This window comes from Nannospalax galili, unplaced genomic scaffold (genome assembly GCF_000622305.1).
Source record: "Nannospalax galili isolate Female #2095 unplaced genomic scaffold, S.galili_v1.0 scaffold305, whole genome shotgun sequence".
NCBI lineage: Eukaryota > Metazoa > Chordata > Mammalia > Rodentia > Spalacidae > Nannospalax > Nannospalax galili.
Window position 1 is genome coordinate 7071169 of NW_008356258.1, and position 8925 is coordinate 7080093.

Sequence of the window (8925 nt, forward strand, 5' to 3'; positions counted from 1 at the left end):
ACTCCTTTTCCCTCAAAATTCCATAACATGTACCTGCATTAAACTGAAGTAACAGTAATGGTAATATACAAATTCCTATCAAAAATGATCATGTCAATAGAAATAGTTCCTATGTTCTGTGAATAATATTGGCAGTAACTACCTTCCAGAATATTTCAGAGAAATAAGTGGGCAATCTCTTAGCCCAAGGGCTAGTGAAAATTTCCAAAGGAAACTGGCAAATGTATAGAAAGTACACTGTAGTTTAAAACCATTCACAGAACACAAGGAAGGCCTTTTCATTAAGAGAGTGGAGTGCAAGGGATGAGCACAAAACAAGGCTCTCTATGGCATTTTCAAGTTTACACATGATTTGCATGCATGCCAGATCTGGAGTGTCTGACATGGCACTCTCCAAGTTGAGGTGGAGTCAACTTGCCTCAAAAGCTGCTATGGGTTGGAGGATCTAATAGAGAATATAGGGTCTCTAAGCCTCTGTATGCAGGGAAGAGGTTGGATGTCAGTGGGAGGTTAGCTGACTGACCCCAGCTGTCCTAAGCACTAGTAGATTCCAATCAGCCAACTGCCAATTCAACCAAGAAAGCGAGCCAGGATATATATGATCCAGGAAGTATTGGGCAAGCTATTGTATAAACTAACATGGTGAAGGACCTCATTCACCCCAGTGAACCTGAGGATCTATTTCCTGTTCTTCTTCAAGATCCCATGAGTGACCTTGAACTCATATATCAAGCACTGTTCAGAGAGGACCAGAAAGGAGACCCGGCAGCAGGAAGAGTAGATGACACTCTTCTTAATACCTCTGTAGGAACTTGGGGAGAAAGCTCACTCAGTAACTAAGGTTCAGTTGGAGGAGTTTACAGCTATACTAGAAAGGGAAAATATATAGTCTAACATCTGTGCGTCTTGATATTTATTCAGTTCTATTGTGTCTCAGGTGTTCTCATTCATTTTAGTGTGATGATATTTTAATTAAACAAGAATGACAATTTTTCCCCTTTGTCCTATAGTAGGTACCCTGGCATCTATGTCTGAGAACTAGCAAGAGCATCATCCCACGTTCTCAAAAACACCATGAATCATTGTGGCCAGACATCCCCAGGTTCAGCCCCATGAAAATAATAGCCCTGTGCCTGGGAACTGAGGAGCTGTGGGAGGAGAGGAAAAAGAACTCACCAGCCTCCAGGGAAACCAGTGTGAATGATGATCTCTGAGTCACCCCAGCCCCAGTAGAGAACACAGCAGTCTAGCCTTAGGCCTCGTTTGATGACAGCAGGCACTATGAATATATAGGGCATAAAAGACAGAGCAGTTGTCTGCAAAATAGGGTAACTTGGGAAGCCTAGCATTCTAATCCACATTTGGATTCCTAGTGAATGACACTGCTGTCTTTCTGACATCTGCTTCCTGTGGGGGGCAAAGGCAGGGCAGGGAGGTGGAGGAACTGGCATGTAGTCCTGGCCATGTGGGCATAACAAAAATGAGTAGCTCCCCAAGTACAGTGGAAATGACCAGAAGGGACTTCACCCTATTAGAGGACCCAGCAGCAGGGCACTTGGGTAAACAAATGGGCTGAAGTTGCAGGAATCTAGAGGGCTCAGACGGAGTTAAACTAGGCCTCATTACAGAGAATTGTGACAAGAACTTAGAGAAGACTTCCTACCTGTGCTCTAGGCCTATGACAGCATCAGTGTCACCTCACGACCAGTCTGTGGCAGCTGGAAGAGCAGTGACATCTACAGAAGGAGTATTGCTGTTGATCTCTGTTATACAATGGCATCTGTCCTTGTCTACAACCTGTCTGCTGGTCACAGGTAGCCAGGAGATAAGGTTTACAAGAGGGTGGAGGAGGCAGTGAGTGAGAGACTTGTGCCTTTCTGTGGGTCATTTCGCAAGTGTATTAAGCAATAACAGAAGGGAAAGCCTGAATTAGATGAAGCTGCAATTTTAACTTGCATTGGATTGAATTTTAATAATAAATATTCATATGTTATAAAATCCACTCAAGATGACATTCAGGGGTGGAGAAGAGCATTCAAGTGAATGTGCCTAAATAGTGACTAGAAACATGTAAAATCATTTTTAATAGCACCAATAAACAAACTTATAATGACTAATATGAAACTTAATCAAAGCAAAGGCACTATTTCATAAGTAAAGCAGAAAAAAACTTTCATTTTATAGGTACATACTAATAGGTAGTTTGCCTGAGGTCTATATCTATAATCTTGTTTAACTCTTTGAATTAATTGTATATTCCTCTCCTTCATTGAACAGGATGCTAAATCTAAAGGAAGTTAAATAATTTGCCCAGAGACAAACAGCTAATTAGCAATGGGTATGGGAAAATTTTAGGCAAATATTGATATTTAAGTCAGTTCTTGTATTACTTGGACTCTACTGACAGCAACTGCACTAGGTCATCAGACACCCTTCATACTGAAATTGCAAGTGTCTGCTGTGTTTATCCAGCTCATCTAATATAAAGGCATCCTTTCAGGATGGTGTTCTTTCATGAACCTGTCAAATATCCACAATGATATTTCGGCAGTTCCATTCCTAATTCCTAATTCCTTTTTTTTAAAAAAAAATTAGAAAGATATTGTAGTCCTGAATTCCCTGTAGCTTTCCTTTGTTTGGGTGGTGAGCTGGGGTGCCATGGAGACAGTGCAGACAGATGTTAGCACGTCATTACAAACATTGCCTGTTCTTGCTTTGCCCAACATGAAGAGTTCTGTTAGCGTTCTGTGGCACTCTGCCATCTGGACCAACTCAGTCCTTCCCTCTTGACACATTTCGTTCTGAACAACTGGCTTCCTCTTTGTGTGCTTCTGTTCAGATTTCATGGGTCCTGTCCTCTTTCTGTTTCAGATTTCACGGGTCCTGTGTCCTATTCCATTTTGAAGAGTAGATGATGGAGAAAGCACCTTCAAGCAACTTTATCCCCAAGTTTTTGTAAGAACTATCAAGGCAAGCATTGGTTGAGGGCGTTACTAAGGTTTTTCTCATCGTAAGTATCCTAGAATCACAAAACACAAATGGAAGTTTCTTATAACTACCTATATCTTTTGCTTCTAAAAATTTGAAATTTTAGGCAATTTTGAGAATTTGTACTTGATCTCTGTTCAGTAGTTGTTTACATCTTCCTATTCCATTCATGTTTGCCTTGGGTCTACTTGAGGCTACTTATTTTGTCCTTAAGCTAGGACTGACATAGGTGGCATGCCTCTTACATCCTAGACCTTATTCTTTTCCACTGTGGAGCTGGTCAGGGATGTCTTCTTTCAGTGACACTTCAGCTACTCACTAGTTTAATCCCTGAGGACTTCATTTAGTCCTGGTTTCATGTGTCTTTAGAACTTCTTCTTTCCAGCCTTCTATCTATGATGATTTAAAGGACCTGGGAGCTGGGGATGGTGGCTCTTGCCTCTCACCCCAGCATTCAAGACCCTGAGGCAGAAGGACTGCCACTGCTTTAAGTATGAGGCTAACCTAGGCTAGATAGTGAGTTCCAAGTCAGCCTGGGGTATAGGATGAGACCCTGTCCAGAAGAACAAAAACTAACAGAAAATGTAAACTGACTTGGGTTTCATTGCCAGCAGGACAGAGCTCAGCCGACAACATTGGCCCAAGCATTAGCCTCTTATCCACACACAGGAAGATAGCTCTGAATTGAAGAGGAAAAACAGTGATAGAACAAAAGAAGAAATCAATGTAGACTCCATATTAGAAATTGAGAGATTTAATTCAAGCCCATTCTGTACCTGAGGCCAATTAAGATGGGGAAGGGGAATAATTAGGATCTCTAATTACACTTGGGAGTTTGAAGACACAGCTTTTGAGGATGTATTTCTAGCATAGTATATATGTATGCCTCACATTTTCACCCTGTTTTTACAGCTGGGCCCATGGTTGGCTAACTGGAGGCCAAATGATGAGTAGATTTATTGAGGCAGATATCCAACTCAGTGTTGTCTATTTCTGTTGTAGTTTTGAGACTAGGCCTCTTAGAATAAGCTTCTTCTTATGTATGTATCAGTTCTTTTATTTTTTCCAATGGTATCTTCATAAAAGCCAAGATATCTAAGTAATGACACAGACCCTGCTTTATTGACAAAAGTGATAATGTCCTCAAGTGAAGTCATCAGTCAAAGGCCATCTGAAGGAGGTAGTTTAAAATATTTACCTGCCAGATGCCACATGAACTTCTGAATTTGACAAAGGAAAGTTAACTTAGGGCTGCCAATGATATATATGATGATAGAATGTATAAAATTTGAGTTTAAGAAACTTTCTAAGTTTCACATTTGTATTTCAGCAAAGGTGGCCAATGTTTTTATGGGTTCAAAAGGAAAAAAAGTTACTGAGATCTTACTCTGATTGTCTTACCTGCCCCTACTGTTGGAGTTAAGGTCCATTTGGTGAAGCTCTTGATATACTACCTAATGAAGATGGAAATTCAAAGTTCAGAGACAATGGCTGCCATGCTCTGAAAGGGAATGGAGATGATGGGTTAGTCATGGCTGTGTGAAAGCTGTGTAAATGCATGTGTTCTAGATTCACGTCTCCAGTTAAGAGCCCTTGTGAGTGGGCTGATTAGCATCTGTTTGCTCTTTAGGTGAAGGACAGACACCGTACCTTGATTCACTTTTTTAAACGATGTTATCTTTTGGGTTCTTTTAGTATTCCTCTGAGCCTTCCCTCCAAAGCAATATATCCATCCTTTTGAGTAGTTATTTGGAAAGCTCAGTAGGTTAAAACCTCTTTGAACTGTATTTTCTCTTTAGCTGAATGAGAACTTCTGAAAGTCCATCTCCCATTTTCTTTCATTGACACTAACTCAGTTTGACAGTCTGTGCCCTGGAGAACGATACACCACCATGTGAACTAGAGTTGGCCAGACATTTCAATATTCCTCCAGCCCTGAATGCACAAGCCATTTCCAACTTCTATTTTGTTTGCAGACTGCTGTACAGGGTAAATTCACATGTAAGGGGACTGCCTTTGTCTTGTGTGGAATTCACATCTACTTATGAGATAGACAGTCTATTTTTTTATTTGTTATATTGAAAAATACTCTTGGAGCCCAAGAAAATAATCTTGTCTTCTTTTTATTTCAGCATTCATTTATTTGTAAATTTATGACAAGCCAGATGTCCACTATGACCATCAAAATAAGATACTTACCCATAAATGTAAATTATGCACATAAACTAGGTGCAGTATTAGCTATGAAATAGAACGTACACTCATGACTTGTTTTATATCAGTCTAAAGGGAGGCTATTATTTTTTTCCATGACTTTTTCTTGATGCTTTTAAAACTGTTCCAAAATTAAATCCATCCTTATTAGATACTATATAAACCCTAGAACATTGATTACATATGGATTACATCATTTGGATTGTTGGAGGAAGTATCATTTGACATCTTGGCATTTCTGGGTCTTCCTTCCCAATTTGAGTGAAGCTCTGTTGAAACCAACTTTAATCTCTCCATGCTTTTGTGCCTAACATTTGGGAGTTCATTGAGTAGTTTGATTTGCTAAAGCAATGAGGGTTTTGCTTTAACACTGACTTATGGTTTAAGTGGTTATTTCTAGGAAAAGCCAGTAAATTCACTTTTTAACATACCTCTGTGTCCTAATGTACAAGACTATGTTTGATGATACATGGTTCCCAATATTGAGGGATTTATTCTCTTTCATGAAATATCCACAAGCACAATCCAACATGTGTGATGCTACAGAGGTAAAAACAGTCTGGGAGACCCAGGGGGAGGAGGGCCGCTCACAGAACTCTTTCAGTGTAAGAGAATGTGACATATCTCTAGGTGGTTAAGAATCTGATATGTGCAAATGAAGTGGAGGGAGGAAGTGGGCAAGATGCCACCAACATTCCAATGGCTTGGCTTTTCTCTTAGAATCAAATTCAAACATGTTCCTTTAGCATACAGGCCCTCATGAGTGATTTTCCCGTTTGGCTGAATGTCAGAATCTAATGTCTGAATTTCAGAATCAAATGCATGAACTTTAGTGACTTTGGTCCACTCCCAAAGTGATCCTCATGAGGCATCAGAGCTGAGCCTTCACATTCAGAATTTTTTATACCACTTTCTCCTGTGTTCATTTAGCTTCTGCTCTCTGCCATTTCCCTGCCTCTGCCTGTGACTTCAGTTTCACAAAGCAGGTAACTTGCTGGTACCTATTCTGATGATTTTTCCTCAGATAGAAACAGCAGTTGATATTGACTGAATACTTGTAAGGCCCCAGGCACTGCATACTATATGACCTATGAAAAATGGTAACTGAGTTAATGCTCCCTGCAGATGTGTGGGAGGTCCTCATTTTAGAACGAGGAACTGAGGCATAAAACTGTAATGAAGAATACTCTTGCATGGCTGGGCTAGAATTTGTGCTGATTTCCTTGTTCCTCAGAGCTCTGAATTCCAGTATTGTCAACCACCTCTTTTGCATTGCTTTGTCCTTGACATCCTTTAAGCCTTTTCTCATGGGCTGAGTATGTGTGTTCATTCCCTACCACATCTCTGGTACCATGGATGGTTCAACAAATATGAATTAAAGGAAAAATCAGAATTTCTATGTGAAAAGTATTCGAAGTAATGAGATTGCTTGGGGCATTATTCTATTCTGATGCAGATCTGTTATAGAGTCTTCATGGTTTGAAATATCAAGGGAAGGCATAGAGGTTAAAGAGGACTTGATTTTATGTATTCCCTTGACTTTTCAGTATTCCCTTAATCCAAGCAGACACCCCAGGATTCTGAGCCATGTCTGCTGCGCCTTATTTCTTTGGTGTCAGAGCACTGCACTCTCCTCGTTCTCCTTCCTCAGGGGGTTTCAGGACAGCCTGGCTGCCTTTGAGAAGGGTCAGTATGGTCTGAGTACAATAGCTCTGCCAAAGGAGGTCTGCTTGAAGTTTTGGGAGGAGGTTTTGGCAAAGTTCTGCATGCTCTTTGAGATACGAGGGAGTGGGATCCTCTGCCCTTAGACACAGTCACACAGGAGAGGAATTCTCACTGTGGTGGTCCATGTTGAGACAAGGATCTTGAATGACCTAAAGGCTAAGTATATGGGCTTTGGAATCAATGGGCTGTTGTCTACTCTTAAGTCTGCACTTGACACAAGCTAGAGAACTGTGGCCTTGTGGTCACCAACTAATCTGTGTTTTGCTTCTCTTGTTTGAAAACTGGGTAATAATAATGCCTATTTCACAGAATTCTGGAAGGAGAAATCCATTAATATGTACCTCGAGGTCTCTCAAGATAAGTCATCCTCTTACAGCTGTTTGAGGATTACATGAACACATCTGAAGCTCTCAAGCTAAGGCACTGTTAACGAGTGTTAGCTAGAACTCAATACGGCACCAGGAAGGTGAACCCAGGAAAGAATGGTGGCAGCAGAACTTGACTGAATTTGGAGGCACCTCCATTTTGAAACTGTTTTCATAGCACTGTCTTCTTTGAAGTCACGAGAACCACAGTTTTCTGTGTCCTCTAAAGAAAATCCTTTCAGGTGACTTTGTGAAGCATGGAAGTAATGGGGCTGATAGCCACTGAATCTGAGACCATTGAACGGTAGACTTGGTTCTGCATGAAAGTTCAGATTAGAGCTTGCCTAGTAGCAGGGGAGAACCACTCTTCTGTCATGAGGATGCATTTGACTCTATACAAATCTTCAACATTTCTATATTCTCAATTTTGATGGTCAATATAGCCAATAACAAGAATTGGATCCTTATTCTGCAGGTAGGTCCTAGAGTCCTGTAGGACTCAAAACATTTCATAGCAGGATACAGCAAGGGAGGAAGCTTTTTCTTTTACTTCCTTCCAAATCTAGCTCCCATGATTAAAATTCTGAAGTCCAGAACATGCAGTGCTTAATTACCCAACAACCACTGAATCTCACTCAAACAAAAAACCATTTGATCGATGGGTCCAGCTGTGACCATTGTGCGGCTTGAATTTTCTGATGGCTTTAAAATGTTGGCTATGCAGCTGTCATCTGGAACTTTATAATGCACTAGCATTAAAATGCCAAAGCCATTTTACAGGCCTGTCTGGCTTCACGAGGGCGATGGCATTCTTCAGGGGAACCTCAATATACAATTTGTTACATAGCCGAGTGATTCTGTAATCAGCACTAATGTTTTGTTTCTCTTAAATCCATGCATTAGTGTAATTGAGCAGTTTTGAATGGGGTTATCCCAGGATAGGGATTCTTTTTTTCTGAATAAAGGACTGTTTGTTGAAGTCTTATTTTCTCCTGCCTACATAATGTTGTTTATGGTGGTGAAGACTATGCAATGGACTTCCTGCTTTGCTCATTCCCATAATTTGCAGTTTATTAGGGAGACTTGAAAGAGAAGAGTGAGTTCAGACTCTTTCTCACCCAGGCTGTCAGAATCAATGGAGAAAGGCAAAAGAAGGTCCACATGTAGGCAAACCTGCTTTTCTGTGAGCAGGGCAGTATAGAGATGCAGAAGTAGCAAGCTCATGGTTTATTTCTGAGCTGTTTGTGATTGCAAGAGGGTAGTCACACTCCTACCTTCCATGGAATCCCCCTGCCAGTTCCTACACAGATGTATCAAGGTAGACTAGGGTAGAATTTCTATAGAAACATAAGTGAGGAGTAGGGTCTGAGTACGCAAATAGCCGAGGAATGAATGACAGTGTTTTCATGTACAATAACTTTGACTGGTATTTCTAGCCTTTCATACTGTTGCCAAGTCTGCAGAATAAAAGTAATCTAAATGTAAGTCGGGTAACTTAATGTCCAATCTTGAACAAATAGATCATTTATTTGTTTTCCAGGTCATCTTTCCTTGAAAGTGTCTGTTTTTACATCATGAAAAAATGAATAAATTTTGTTCAGGTTATTTCTCCATGGAGTCTATATATATGGAA

General features: G+C 40.5%; 1 pseudogene; it reads left to right on the forward strand.

Moving 5' to 3' along the window:
• Positions 1–639: 639 nt before the first annotated feature.
• The window catches only part of LOC103751036, a 39951-nt pseudogene continuing 31665 nt past the window's right edge, over positions 640–8925 (forward strand).